Consider the following 16,771-nt stretch of genomic DNA (forward strand, 5'->3'; position numbering starts at 1 on the left):
CTCCCTTGCAAGCCTGCACCCTGACGTGCAGGTGGGTCCAGCTGGCTCACAATACAGCATTCCTCACCAGACAGTACAGATGCGGAATGAGGGATAAGTGGGGCAAAAGAGGAGGGAGAAGTGGAAAGTGTAGGTTAACAAGTGAGATTAGTGACTCAGAGCCAAACCATCCTGGGTGTGGGGGGAATTCATAGACTCAGTGAGGCTGTGCCAGGCCAGACAGGTGGACCAATCACATTACATCAGATTCCCCACCCCCCGCTCCCACCATGGCCCACAGGTAGCATGAACCACCCTGACAGTGGAGTCAAGACTCCTGGGAAGGGAAGGGAAGGGAAGGGAAGGGAAGGGAAGGGAAGGGAAGGGAAGGGAAGGGAAGGGAAGGGAAGCTATTTCAGTTTGACTCCTGGTCTGCCTACTCATGCTCTAAATCACATTTTGAAGGATCAGAATTGAGTAATGGACTCATACATTTCATCTGTCCCACACTTCCCTTCCTTTGTGCATCTCCCTTTTCATAAATCCCTGTTTAGCACAAACCATGGTTTACTGTGATACCAAGATCAATGAATGATGGTTAGCACTTCTCTGCCAAACCAGAAACCGAAGCCATGATCTCAGTTAAACTTCTGCTTTTGATCTGGAAGCAAGCACTAACCATAATTTGCCAGTTTGGATGTCATGGTAAACTACAGTTAGATTTAAACAGGAAACTAGGAGGAAAGCTGTAAAAGAGAAAGGAAGAGAGAAGGAAGAGAACAAATATGAGTTTGAAATTCATTTCTGGAAAATAGTTTGGGCCATTTATTTATTTATGTATTTATATCCTGCCTTTTTCCTACAAAAGGCTCAAGACAGCTTACATCTCCTCCTCCATCTTATCCCCACAACAACAACCCCGTGAGGTAGGTTGGGCTGAGAGTCTGTGACTGGCCCAAAGTCACCCAGTTGGCTCCATGGCTGAGCGGGGACTAGAACCCAGTCCCAGGCTCTTAACCACTGTACCACACTGGCTCTCAACCTTATCCAAAGGTTGTCATATTTCCACCCATTCATTAAGGCCAGCAAGTCTGTTTTATTCTTATTTTACTTAAGGATAATATATTATTGTTGCTGTTACTTGCCATCAGGGCATCCCTGATTTATAGTGATCCCATGAACGAATGCCCTCCAAAATCTCCAATCCTTGACAGCTCTGCTCATTTTTTGTAAACTCAAGGCTGGGCTTCCTTTTTGGAACTGATCTATCTCACAGTTGGTCATCGTTGTCGTTGTTATCGTCATCGTTGTTCTCGTTGTCATCGTTGTCGTCATCATCTGCTGCTGCTTCTTCCTTCTCCTCCAACCTAGCATTATTGTCTTCTCCAGTGAGGCTTGCCTTCTCATAATGTGAGAAGCAAGACAGTTTCAGTTCATCATTTCTACTTTCAAGGCAAGTTCCAGCTTGATTTGATCTAGGACCCCCTTGTTCATCTTTCTGTTGGTCCAGGAAATTTGCAAAGCTCTTCTCCAGTACCATGTTTTAAATGCACCAATTTTCCTCCTGTCAACTTTCATCAGTGTCCAACATTCATACCATACATAGTGATTAGAAATACAATCATGTGGATTCTCTTGGCCTTGCTCTCCAGTGAGACATCCTTACACTTGATCTTTTCCAGATCCCTCACTGGTGCCCTTCCTAGTCTCAGTCTTCTGATTTCTTGGCTGCAATCTCCCTTTGAATTGATGACTGAGCCAAGGTACATAAAATCTTTCACAAAATCTTTTTTTTTTCATTTTTTTAAAAAATTATAACCAGCAAGCACACCCCTTCCTCCAACTACAAGATACCTACCACACTAAAATAGAATACCAGTTCAACAATAAATAACTTTTGTTTCTCTAAAGCAGACCCGATATTCATGTGAGTTATAATCCTATCTGTATAAAGCAGTGTGAGGACTTGCTAACATGAGGCTTTTAACTGACCGCTTTGCCAGAATCTGCTTCCAGATTCTTTGCAGAATTAAGACTGGCTCTTTTACACAAGTCTCCCTGACCCCAAGGCTTTCTTTCTCTGCTTTTCAATATGTTCCTTTACACAACCATGAGATAACACTGTGGTACAGCAGAACTGCAAAAATATCTGAGTTTTTTATTCTTTTCACTTTTCCATTTTCAGATAATACCACACCCTCCTCCCTCTAAAAAGGGTAGTGGAAATGCTTGAAAAACACAAGAAAAGTCCTGGAGGATGACAATGATTTCATATAAAGAACCCACAAACCACTGCAACTAAGGAATTCCAAGTACAATGCCTTGTGTAGTGGAAACCTATATATCCACTTACCAATGCAGACTATATCTCATAGATCAAATCTTTGATTTTCATTTTGGGCTTCTTGCCCAACATTGTCTCCTGCAGCCTGAATTTTTAACTATCAGAACAGACCTTTTTTAAATCACCACCATTTCCCAATGTTTTTTTTTTTTTAGTTTCTTCCTGGCGGTGTTGAGAGCCCAATATGTGGCCCTTTTGGAAACTAGGGTGGCACTCTGCCTCTCCTTTTTGGGGGAATGGGTACAGACTATGTTTCTGAATTTTCCCCTACATCAATATGCCTCTATTACAGAAACTAACAGAAACTGTCTTTGCCAGGACAAGTGTTCTCCCTGCTTTCCCAGTCCAGGGACTGTTTGATCCATATGACTGGGATAGACCACTATGGAAAATTGATGTGATGTGATCCTGGCATCAGTACAGAATGATTTCTATACTAAAAGCTACTACTGCTAAAATAACAACAATTTTTAGCACTAACCATACCACTGCAGTGTGAGATAGGCCTTATTCTGGAAGTAGATGAGAGCAAAGAAAGCTGTATTAATAGTTCAAACATGTTATGAAAATATAGGCACCTAAACTCACTAAGTTGTAGGAAATGACCCCTTATTTTGAAGAGGCATGAAAAACACCAATAGCAGAATAAAATGCTTGTCCTGTCTGACCCTTGAAATTTCATTTCATGCTCTGATGCACAAAGTTCTGTTGTCCTAGGAATTCTCATACAATTGTTACTATTCAGCCAAATATTGCCTTCCTTCCAGGAAAAGAGCTTTGAGGGGGGGCACACAGGCCTACATTCATGCATTTAAAATTTATCCTTAGAAGGGAAGACCTGAGGTTGTGGAAAAAAAGAGGAGAGAGCTTGAGTATTGTGGCAAGCATTTCGCAGAAAGTTGCTGGTACATCCCACAGACAGCCATTTTGCCATCGCTTTCCGAATTTCCTCACAGATAACTTAGGCTGAGCAGCCTTTGCAACATTATAAAACAGCAATTTAAAAAAAACCCTTTCTGAAATCATTCATGTTATAGATATCCTGCATCCACAAATTATTTGATGCACAGTTTTGCTGGTTTGTTCTGGATTATACTCTGGGTACTCCTATAAATAGGGACAATTGCAAACATTTCAATCTAACCTTTTCCCAAACATGGCTGTTTCTCATCTTCTGTATAATAGGAAAGATGTTCTAATCTGAAACACATTCTAGATTTTTAAAAAAAGATGCTTTGATTTAAGGGAAGAATTAGATTATAGAAAATATGCTCATGCATGCAAAAGCATGGACATTAAAAGTTAGAACTCTTCTCTCAACAGAAAGATTTATAAACCTAGAAGATCCTTAAAAAAACCAAGCAACTAGCAACAAAAAGAATGGGAATCAATGACTTTCATGAACTCAACTTGTTTTTCAGGCCAGGACTGAGCTCTGCTAGCTGGCCAATAGACCAACCGTCTATCCCCATCAGTTGCAGCAGCACCGTTTTAGCCTGGCTTGATTAAGAGCTCTAAGAACTTGCCTTATAGTGGGTGATCTCACTGCACCATCTATCTCAAGTCTAGTGTACCCCAGCCTCTGACCACATTGGCTGGGAATGCTAGGAGTTGTAGCCCAACAGTTCTGGAGGCCACCAGCTTGGGGAAGGCTAGCTACAATGACTGGCAGCAACTTTCCAAGGGTACACATATGTGGAAGGGCTGCAACAAAGTCGCAGAACACCTGCTTTGTATGGAGAAGGTCCCAAGTTCAATGCCTGGAACTTCCTAGTAGGGCTGGCAAAATTCCTGCCTGAGAGCTGCTGCCAGTCAATGTTGACAATAGTGGGCTACACAGACAAATGGCCTAATACAATAAAGACAGCATCAGATGTTTGTTTGTCTTTCCCAGTCTTGCCTGGTGATGCCAAGGATACATGTGTTGCATCACTGCGCTCAGCCCCAGCCCTTTGTGGTTTGAATATATCTAGATCTACATGTATATCTATGTTTGTTGTTAGCATATGCATCACCAAACCAATGGAATATGTGCATAAACTAATCAGATTGGGATTTCTTATATTGGACAGTTAAAATACAAAAAATTCATGTAGTTAATGTGCATAATTGCTGCCATTTTGCTGAATGCACACAATGGCTACCTATAATGCATTCTGTACTTCAGAGGTTTAGCACAGCATTTATAAGTCCCATAGGGATGCTCAGGCAGTGGGCTGCTTGACTCAAAGCACAACCCTTTGCAAGTACCCTTTGGATGCTGAAACCCATCCATGTATTGCCTGAAGGTTCCATTTCTCTTTATACTTCCCAGCCAGGAAGGTTGTTCCTTTACATGGGGGGGGGGGCTGCTTCAAAGCCACCTGACTGCTGCAAAAGAACCAAGTGCAAGTCTTTCTTGCCCCACCTTTCCATTCTGCCCTTGCAGGGCACTTTCCCTACCCACCAGGGGCTGATGGCTTTAATTCCTAGGCAGAAAAGAACAAAGAAGCTCAGGGGTGAAACTGGTGGGTAGGGACTGCAAGCCTCCCTCCTCATGGATCATCTTTGGTGGAGCAGCTTCCGATTTTGCCACCAATGTTTTCTTTTCCTCACCCCATAGAAAAGAAAGAATCCATTCATTCCGATGAGATGGGGAGAATGTTTTCCATGTCGCATAGCAGGAAACAACTAGAACAACTAGCCTTGGTGGTCAGCGTGGGCAAGGTACTGATGGAGAAGAGGCCATGTCACCGTGGGCTTTCTCCACCACTGCTGGAAAGTCATGAGCAGAATTAGGTCACAGCCTGTTCAGGTTGGCTAAGTTTCTCAGCCTGATTCCTCTTGCGGAGCTCCAACAGAGCTTTTTGCTGTTCAATTTCTCATGACATCCCCAAACTCATACAAATATTCAAAATTCTTTCCTGCTAATTTAAGGCCTGCACTGATCCCATGCCAAGGGACAACAATACATCAAGGAGAAGGCTGGAAACAAAAGACTGGTCATTCTATTACATGTTATTAGAATCCAGGACTTTTAATATTATCACATTTATTGAGCCAGTGTAAAATATCAGTAGGGACACAGATGCAAACACAGATTTTTATGCGCAGTTACATTTACTAAGGAGGAACATTTATAGTTTGCTATAATTTATAGCTTTTAAATGGAAAGATATAATGCAAATAAGTTTTCCCTCCTCTCTTCTCCCACTGATCAGCTCATGAATAAGGCTGAAAGGAGCCTGGACAGAGCAAGCATGGAAGTGGAGACAGAGAATGAATTAGCTTGCTTTTGCTTTCCCCTCCTGCCCCCAGCCCTCACTTAAAATGTCACCAACTGACCATGGGACAGCTCAGCATGAACACTGAGTCCATAGTTCTGTCTCATGACTGCATACTCTTCCCATATGAGGCAATGAAACAGGAAAGTTGCTTAGGCTGTCTTGCAACAAAAATGTGTTCAATTACATCAGTGTCTAAACAAGATTTCTCAGATTTAGCAGCAGGAATGCCGGATGTTTGCCTGATAAATTAAGCTTTACGTCTAAATAGATAGCTGTTCCCCCAGTAACAGCCTCCTAAATTTTTGTGCCAGTTTATCTGCCTTTGTTATCAAAGTAATATATTTTATATATCTGCTTGCTGTTTAATCCTATACATATCTCCTCGGGAGTAAGTCCCTTTGAGATGAATGGGCTCCTTTCTGGGGAAATGGGCATGTGGCTGCCATCTTAATGTCATGTTTTGTGAATGGCCTTGGGGTTCTTGCCTCCACCAGTTTCCATGAACCAATCAAACTGCTATTCAAAACTTCCCAATTTTCTGCAGCCTGGCTGGAGAGGTCTAACATGTCAGGGACCCTAAGAGCTTCTAGCTTTTTTCTCACTCCTTCAGGCTTCACAGTCAATCAGTAGATAATGGGGCCACTCTGGGTATCATCTGTTCTTTCTGCTGCTCCCAGATGGAGGACTCCTAATGCTACCAAATACTGTCAGTGATACAACAGTCGCTTTTGAAATACAGACTCCCATCATGTCAAGCCACATCCCAAAGGAGAATCCAAAGTACAGACAGTGGTGTCGACCCATAGCATGATCAATTCCATGGCACGACCAATTCAAGCAGTCTTCTACTTCATCAAGATCAGATCTTTTCTAAATGAGCCTTACTTCCCATTCAATACCAAGTCACCCCAAAATATTTTGTATTACATGGGACAGCTTGCAACAATATATTGCAACTGGAAAATCTGCCAGCCAGATGTTCTGAGGATTGCAACTACACTTGGATCAAACAGGGAATCCTCAGAGGAGAGGCAGATGATGTTGCTGCCAATCAAAACATTCTGTGCTTCAGCCTTACAAGTAGAATTGCAATTGTTTGGCCACACTTCATAGGTCCAGAGCAGTTTTTGTTCTGGGCATACCATGTCCCATGCACATGTTGGACATGACAGAACCATGTGGACAGTGTTGCCCTTTCCCCTTTTCCATCACTTATTGATTCCCACATGCATCCTTCTCTCAATATGTGTGTTCCTCAGCCCTTTACAGCACTCTGTTTGGTGTGTATGTATTTGATTGTTTTTCATACAATGGAAATGAAGTGGGGAAATTACAATGTTTTACCAAGGAATGCCTTCAACAAAGAGCAAGATGATTGCAGTTAAGCTTACTTCTGTGTAAACATGTTCAAACTTGGTCTATAATTCCCATGAATTTTATCCAGTAATGGCCATATTGAGTTTTAACAATGGGCCAGTTCAGACAATCCCAGGATGGGCTGAAAGTTATCTGGGGTCTCCAGCTGTGCCCAGTTAACAATGAGGCACAGTGGGGGTCCTGGGGTATCTCCTCCCCCTCTTCCTCCCTTATCCTCCCATCAGGGACCACTGCATGAGCACTGAGAGGAGCCAGGAAGCTTGTGCTCCTGCTGATGCTGGGAACCTCCAGGTTTTGTCTTCTCTCACAGAGACTAAGTCAAGTGGTCCCTTTCCACCTGCCCCATCTATCCCCACCCTGATTCATGAGAAGTTGGTGAATCAGGCTGTGAACAGGGAGAACATGGTAGGCAGCCAGGGGCCACTTGACTTGGCTTTCTCCACTCCCTTTTGGCAGTGGTAGGCACGAAGGGGCCATCTGCCACCTCCCAAACCCCCAAACAAGGACTGGTAAGCAGCATATGGAAGAGCCTGGAAGCTTCCTACCACATTCCTGCTATGAGGCGGCAAAGCTGATGACAGCAAGAAAAGTACTGCTCAGGACATGGGCTAGAGTAACACCATCCCTCCTCTATGCCTGCCAAGGGGTGCTATAGTCTTTCTATGAACTATGACTTAGTCTGCCATCCGGGTTCTGACTACACATGAAGGCTCCTGGTGGCTTAGAGTGTCATGAGAATCCAGTCAGTAATTCCCAACCAGTTTTTACCAAACATTCCGATCTAGCCTGTTTCATAAAGTAACCAAGTCAGTTTCGTAACTTGGAGAGAAAACTTGATTTTCTCCACTTGATATTTGTGTTATTCTGACATAGCATACTTAGGAGGTGTTAAACAGGACCTGCAGCATAAAGCCACACTGACTTTTCAGTGAACATGGACATAAACTGGACTATACCTAGGTCCCATTGATTTAACCTGAGAATGTCAATTGCGTGATCAGATCTAACTGGACAATCTGATCCAGTCAGGCCCACAACCTAGATTTTTTAAAAATGTGCCTAGATTTGATTTTCCCTTCTTCTTCCTTGACTCTGAAAGTAGAGACCTGCAGCAAATGCTAGAGAAAGTGGGAGAACCCCCAATGTGTAAACCTCCTTCACTGTGCTTCAGTCACACATTTTCCTACTCAAAAAGATTGCTGCTTTTTTTGCTTAAGGGATTGTCCACAATAGAATAAAATAGAGAAACTGATGGAGCAGCTGAAAAATACTTGAAATTTTTAACCTCACAATGACTGAAACCTGCATAAAACTGCACGAACAAGGCATGGTGCTTGCACATTAAAAGTCTTGTCTGGAAGAAGCCCTGTTCCAGTCCTTCTCTATAGGTTGCCCCCATATTTCTGGATGTTATTTCTCTCATAAGAGGCCCTTATGGCTTTTCTGCATGAGACTTTTAACCTGCCACTTTGCAGAGGCTTCCACTTTTGGATTCTTTACCAGAGCAAGTTCAGTTTCTTCATGTGTGTCTTTTTTCTAGATTTTCTTTCCCTGTCTTTTTGTATGTTCCATCACACAACCACTAGCTGCTGCTGCAGTAAGTAGAATTGCATAAATACATAAGATTCTTCTAGCACTGTTTCTGCAGAATTCCAGAATCTAAAAATCACCATGGAAATGCTTGGAAAATATGTGAGAGGCCCTGGAGAAGGATGACATTGCATAAAGCAACCCCAAGATACTGTGAGAGGGGATTCACAAGAGCACAATACATGCTTTTGTAGAGAAGCCCTTCCCATCATAGGGGAAGACCAGCCTGACCACAAAACCACCAGGGGCAGGAAGCTTGCTACTCTCTTCCCTGTCCGGAAGAACATCTGAAGCTCTGTCAATAGCCTGAGACTGTGGACATGAAAGGAAGTGCATTCTGGGTCCATCCATCAGCCAGAGAATCAGCCAGAGCCCAAGGGACTGGTGTGGGGCCAATATATTCCAATATATTGTTACCTGCTTTAGGCATCATTTCATTGGAAAGCAAAACACAAATGTTCTAACTGACAAGAAATATATACATTCATGACATATATGAACTAAAGAAAAGTAGTGTTATATGTTTAAACTCCCTCTGGAAAACATCAAGGGAAAGTATGGAGAAATTTACAGTACAGTCTTATAAATGTATTTACTCAGAAATGAGATCTAGTCAAACACATCGGGCCTATTCATAGGTACATGGCCTGATGTCCATTTCATGTATTAAGCAGCAATCAAAATGATACCAATATATTTTCAGCAGGAAGCCAAGGCTTGTCTGTACAATATGGGTGTTTTCAAACTTACAGTTGTCCTATTTGGACTGTTTATTTTAAATTTTCATTTAGGGCACAAATCTATGCATACTAAGGCAGAAAAAAGTCATATAACTCACAACTAGGAGTTATAAGACCCTTTATCTGAGTGTCCTTAAAGTCTTAGGGGCACTTCTAAAAATGCAGTATGTGATGAGTCTTTCAGACTCCATCTTTCCAGAGTCATTTTGAAAATTCTGCCCAGAAATCTGCATTATAACACCTCATTATACATTCTGCCATATTTAAGTGATTCCATAGAATTTAAGTGTTAAAAGTAAAGTCAACAATTAATAAATGCCCAATTATTTTTTGACTGTAAATTGATACAACTGTACCTCAGGTTTAAAATTATACCCATTCAATCCTTTACTTTTTCCAAGGAAAAGTTATAAATTGCTAGCAATAAAGTACTGTTCCTTTAATTCTCACAGAAATGTCAAATTTAGTATACATTATTTTGGCTATTGAAAACACATATAAAGTTATAGCAATATGGAAACATGTGTTTCTGTGATTTATTTTTTTAATGTATCCATATATCAAAGCCTAGTGTCCAGCTCAGGAACAAATTTACATTATCTTTCTCTCACACACACAGATACACACACGTGCTAACAAGGTCATGTTCATGAATTTAAACTGTTATATTCCATGTCTAATGTTTATTTTTCAATAGGTATTAAATGCTTATTTGAATTATGTTTCTGAAATCATTTTTTCAGCTTACATTTAAACACCTTTCTAGCTAGCAGTTTATTAGCATCAGAACAGAACAGTCAATGCTTTTATAGATATTTTCCAACTATTGTTAAGAATTATTCTTCTCATTCTTATACTAGCTTAAGAATAATTTTATAAACACAAGAACTTAACATCTGAATTAAAATAAAGATTGATGATGATTGATACAGATCCTGCAGGATGTACATAAAAATGGCTTTGAAGGGCATTTCACATCACAGAAAGAGGTTGTTTGACATTATATAAATTAGTTTAATAGTATTCAATAAGTGATAAGTTACATGCATATTCCTTCTCATAAAATTCTAGGTATATAATTTAGCTTTGAAGGGCAAGGTACCTGGAACATGCCACCAAGTTCCTTCCCCCATTTAATGGTTTCTCATATTTACATATTTTGTCAAGGCACCAAGCCCTGCACAAGAACTACTATATCAGAAAAAAATGGTTTTCATTCTGTATTTTTTGTCCACCTTGATTCCAGCAGGACTGACTGAAGATCCTTACTCCAGGTGTTGATGTACCCTGGTTATTCTGCCTTTACATTCTGCCCTTATATGTATCTAAGATAGCTTTGGTCTATCAACTAATACAGTCAGTGTTGTAATGTTGCTGTCCCCTTGCCTGATCCTGTCTTGTAGCAGCTAATTTGAAAATATTCAGAAATAAGCATTTAAGTATCATTCATTTCTTCTTGTGCTCCATTCTAGATTTTATTTTTAAAATTTTGAAAATGTGGAAAGAATAAAATATTTTCAGTATCTGTTATCTTGTTACTTCAATCAAGAGATACACCTCTGTGACAAGGTAAGAAATCTCATGGAGATATTCATGCATCTGAGAAAACATGCCACAATTAACCAAGAATGGTCATGCTGTAATCACACTGCAGTCCTACAAGGTTTGCCCCCAGTTATACAGGTACAGAATTATGGTATTTTCTATACAGACCCACTTACCTGGAGGTAAGTCCCTTTGAACTCATTCTGACTTCTGAATAGTTGTGTTTCAGACTATGCTGTAAGCCAGTTGAAGTCTGTGAGGTCACCATATATTTATGTATTTATTACAATTACCTTTTTAACACAAAAAAACCAAATGTTAAGTTCTAAAACAACAGGCTCCATCAAGGAAACCTAAGTGATCAATCACAGGATCAAAGTACACTAATACTATATTTCAATGCATACCAATATATCAGCACAGCAAGAAAATACACGACAAGTGTGTTAGAACATAACATAAATAACCTTACAGTTTCCCCCCTTGGATCTTACAAGCTAATGCGGCTTGTTTTCTTTACTACCAGTAAAACACAAGTGTTCTTTGCAATGTAATTTTCAATGGAACATTTCACAACCTAAAATGAATGCGTACAGTTTTGTAGATGTTGAAATAATCATGATCAGCACAGAAACCGCACTCGTGCTTCCTCCCTCCCTGCCCTCCGTTTCCTTTCTGAAAGGTCTTCAAGTTGCACAATAAATTCCATCTGCTGAATGTCAGGACCAGGCTTGCCTCTGTATTACAGTGACTCCAAGTGGATTTGCAAAGTAATGACAACCTCTTACAAAGTCCATTGACAACCGATAGTATTCATGGGCTGATAGTCAGACATCTGCTCCCAAACTGTGAACACCTTGGCCTTGATCCAGTGAGGGAAATCTGTAGGTAGACACAGGAAAGGGTGCTGGGACCATTCTTTGTACCAGGCCATCCACATGCAAAAGAATACAGCTTAGGGAGAAATCCCTGACAGAATCATATACACGCCGATCGCTATCTCAGTTCACAGATCACAATTGCCAAAACTGCAGCACCCATGCACAAGAGGGAAGTACCAGCTGGCTTGGTTTGCAGCATTAGTAACAAGCTTTGCTGGGCAGGGAGAGACCTTAAAGCAAAGCGGATCTGAAACATCCTAATGAAGACTGAGCTTGATCAGTAAAGGTAGCATGCTAAGTGTCTTTGCCGGTGGAGAGGTGGACCAAGCAGCGGAAGTATAAAATGAAATATTCTGAGAAGGGCATGACTTAAGCCATGAAAAGCAGCCCACTACACTGCATCATTGGATATTTGCATCTGTTGAAGACGAATGAATACATCGAGTACAAATGTTCCTGCCGCTACTTTAGAATTCTAGAATTGACATGTTGATGATTCAGACAGGGGATTGCCAGGTTAAGGCGTGTGTGTGTGCGCGTGAGAGAGAGAGAGAGAGAGAGAGAGAGAGAGAGAGAGAGAGAGAGAGAGAGAGAGAGAGAGAGAGAGCCCTTCTTTGTTCTAATATGTCAATGTCATGTGATGAGTTGGATTCAAAACAAGAACCAGAGAACTCTTCAATATTTTTGGTCAAATACTTATTTTGGTTCAGCACCTTCTGAATTTGTGAAGACTGGGCTCCCATATCCTGTCCTGAGGAGTTAGATATCTTGCCAACCCTCTACCTCTCCCCCAGCACAGAGCTGATATAGTTCTCTTATCTGTCTCTCTCCCAACCCTGCCCATGAACATGCGTGCAAGCTTACCTGTTTACTCTGGCTCCTCCCAACTGTTAACTGATCTAACATCTAAATGTTTTTAATAACACATAATGTTTTGTTTTGTAAGATGAAGTCAACTGCTTCAAGATTTTTAAAATGTGAAGTAGTATATAAATATTCTAAAATACATAAATGAATATACTTGGCTGCAAAGAGGCCTAAGCAATTTTAGGTTGTATCAATAGATGTATACAGTGGTACCTTGGCTCTCGAACTTAATCCGTTCCAGGACTCTGGTCGTGATCCAAATTGGTCATGAGCCAAGTCAAATTTCCCCATAAGGGTCAATGTAAATAAGGTTATTCCGTTCTGCAACTATTTTTTTTTACTCACAAAAATGTGAAGCAAAGTGACAAAGAACAACAAAGATCGCGGCCATCTCCCCCCCTCCCCACAGCGATCATGGGGGGAGTTGAGGAGAGACGGGCGCAATCACGGGCGCACTGGGGGGGAGGCGGGCCCAGGCGCATGCGTGCTGGGGGGAGGGAAAATGGGCGCAATCGCAGCCATCTCCTCCCCCAGCATGAATGCAGTCATCTCCCCCCCACCAGCACAACTGCGATCTCGTTGTGATTGTCACCCCGTGCAGAGTTCACGACCTGCGGCAAAATTTTTATGAAATTTCTGTTCATGGCCCGATTTGGTCATGAACTGAGGCGTTCGTGAGCTGAGGTACCCCTGTAGTTTCAAAATGAGAAGAAAGTAATAGTTCTACTCTACTTGGGATGATCAAACTTCACCTCAAATACTGCATCCCTTTCTTGACACCACACTTTAAGGAGGTTTTATAGAAATAAATAGGAGTTCAAAGATGAATGGGGAGTAGAAAGTAAACCCTATGGGGGAAAGGGTGAGGGAATCAGGTGTGTTTAGACTTGGGAAGAAGAGACTGGGGAGGGCTATGACAGCAACACTGGCTGGCACAGCAGTCCAAGGATTCAAGCAGAAATCTTTACCAGCCCTGCCTGGATGCTGAGCATTGAACCTTCTCCATGCAAAGCATGTGCTGTGGCTCCTCCCTCAAGGCTATATGAGCCCATTTGGTGTAGTGGTTAAGAGCTCGGGACTGGGACTCAGATGATCTGGGTTCTAGTCCCCGCTCAGCCATGAGCCAACTGGGTGACTTTGGCCCAGTCAGCCTCTCAGCCCAACCTACCTCACAGGGATCCTGTTGTGTGGATAAGACTGAGAACAGGAGGAAGAGATTTAGGTAAGTGAGTTCACTGGGGGGAAGCAGGATATAAATCCTATAGACAATACAATACAATAATATTGGGAACACGATGGCAGCCTTCTCTTGTGCTGCAAAGAGAAGTTCTAGCTGAGGGAAGCAGCTGCAGCCACTGCTTGCTTCCTAATCTGCAAGCCTTCCAGGAAGTGCTGCCAACATACAAGCCATCTCCAGAGGCACTGGAGGCCAAGCAAATGATGGTGTTAGCTATTTTTCCGTTACCTGATGAGGCAGTTGCAATTGCTATCATTAACCCCAGTCTCTGGTCCCATGAATGCCCATCCTGAGGTACACAATCCTAGAGGCACAGGAGGGACAAAACAGGCTGCAGTTGGGTACAGGATTGCAGCCTTAGCTATGTAAGCCCACTGCAGTGCTGCTGCCTTCCCAGTCTTCAATACCTGTGGATGCAGTTATCTAAGGCCCCAAAGCCTATTAGAACAGGGACAAGATGACTTCACTGATGAGCTGTTGGGAAAACACAGTTGTTATCCTTCCGGAAAGCATGTGCATGACAATATTCTGTATCAGCAGGTTGCAGAAGTACTGGTACATCTAGGACTTGGTGCCACAGTCCAGCCCCAAGCCCCCAAAAGCAGAAGTGACAATGGATGAGGAAATCAAGAAACAAAGTCTACTTTATTCCTGTAGTCACAATGGTGCAACAACTTCAGTGGTTTGACGCTTAAACAACCCAAATTGAACCAAACAACGAACCATGAGCATCTGTCGGAATATGTTAACTGTAAAATGGTTTTGGTGGAACTCCATCAGATTGCCATGGTATTTGGGCGGCTTGCTTTTCAAGCTGTTTCATGTATGTAATTTACCCAGAAGCTACCCTGAAAGTTTTTACAAAAAGGTGGCACTGAAATTCTTTAAACCAGCAAGCAACTATATATCAGTTTCATATACATAATGTAAATGCAGACAGAAATACGGTGAAGTGAATGCACAACTACTGAATTCAGTGGGATTTGTAACGTAAAATAGGGAAGTGGAATGTGTGGTTGAACGATAGTCCCATTATCCCTCAACACTGGCTATGCTGGCTAGAGATCATGGGAGTTGCTATCCAACAAAATTTGGAGTGCCACACATTCCTCAAACTTGGTGTAAGACAATTCATGAGTTCATACAGTGTGTGGATATTTATCCCAGAACAGAAATGTTTAAGTTCTGTCTAGTATATCCACAGCTAGATGTAATACATTTTATGCAATCATCTAAAAGTTAGTCCATAAAGGCAGGAAAGCTGTTCTTAAAAGCAGCATATTTAACTGTAATTCATAAAATCTATGTTTGCTATTACATAAGCACAAGGCTTTGAACACTGTTATGTACCCTAAAGTGTTTGAGTAGGCATTTGTATAAAGTGTTAAAACCACTAAAAAGTGAAAGAAATCAGGTTAACACTTCCCTGTAATACTTTCACTATGAGGTAAGTGTTTCCTGTGGTGTGGTAATTTTTTTTAATTAAGGAATTTGCTTTAAATGAATGCAGAAATCAAATATTTCTTACTATGTACTGTTGTATATTGAACGTGCACTATTGCACGTACATTGCTATTCTGATATTTCTCTGAAAAGTTAAATCGAAAGATGCTAATATTGTTTCTGCATATTGCACTTGTGATACAGAGTACATTCCAGACAGGAAATCATATTTTTAGCATCTTCAAAAGAGACAGTTGTCTCCTATGCCTGAATCATCTATTTTCTGCCATGTAGCTTCTGTATATTTGTGACTTTAGTTGATCCAGTAGGATGTAGAGTTTCTGTTCAATCCATTCTGCTTCAAAGGTTGCCAGGCATCTTTGGCTCCATCACAGAGGGATTATCTACATGCAGGTTTTAACCTGCTTTCAGATTCTTCATGTTATAATTAGCTTCTTTGCATGTTTATTACCCTGGGGTTTTTCCCCCCTTTCTCTATCTTTCTATATGTTCGATTACACAATCATAAGGTGATGCTTCAGTACACCAGATTGTGAATGCTTTTTGTTCCAATGCATTCCACTATTTTCAAATTAATAGCAGACTTCCCCACTCTAAAACAACAAGTGCTCAGAAAGCACAAATGATTTGGAAGCTAAAAACATAATGTTAACAAATCCACAAACTACCATGACGAATCACAAGCATACAATAAATAACTCATGTACAAATACCCCAACAGAATTACTTTTTAAAACCAGAATTTCATTCTACTTGTGCTATTTTGCATTAGTGCTGATGAATCCACAAGTCTGCAACATCCCTATGACTTGGGAAAAGCCATTGCCATGCAGAATCCACAGGGCAGATTCACAGAAATAGGAACTTATTTGAATTGGCTGTGTATTTTTCCAACATCACTAGATGGACCATGACCTAAGGCAAAGCGTAACTTAAAAAATAAAGGTATTCAGTACTTTCTGTCTCCTACATTAAGGCTTAGATAGAACTGTGTTTACTATTCAGACTAGTCCTATTGATATTCACTTGCTAAAGTTAGCAGGCTAGATATAGCACAAATTAAAGTCCCATATATGCTCACTTGAGATGAAGCCTGATCAAACTGACTCTTACTTCTGAGTAAATATTCACAGGATCTAGGATTTTGTTAATACTCTGTAAGGCTCCATCACCAATCATTTAGTTGAAATCTTCCTCTTTCACCTCTCAGTGTGTCAATATTGATATAGCTCCCATGTGGATTACAAACTATTTATTTCAATAATGGCAGTGAGACTAAGAAAATGTATAGAAAAAACAGATTATACAGATCAGACTGAATTTGTCCCAAAAAGATTTATGAAAGATAACACATGTTTTGTGATTGATGCAATTGAATAAGTCAAAAAGAAGAAGAAAGCTGCATTTATCTTTTTAGATGCAGAGAAAGCTTTTGATAACATGTCTGGCCCTTTTTAGTGAAAACTCTCCCATACTTAGAC

This window comes from Varanus komodoensis, unplaced genomic scaffold, assembly GCF_004798865.1.
Source record: "Varanus komodoensis strain SLA01 unplaced genomic scaffold, ASM479886v1 scaffold1, whole genome shotgun sequence".
In the NCBI taxonomy this organism is placed as follows: domain Eukaryota; kingdom Metazoa; phylum Chordata; class Lepidosauria; order Squamata; family Varanidae; genus Varanus; species Varanus komodoensis.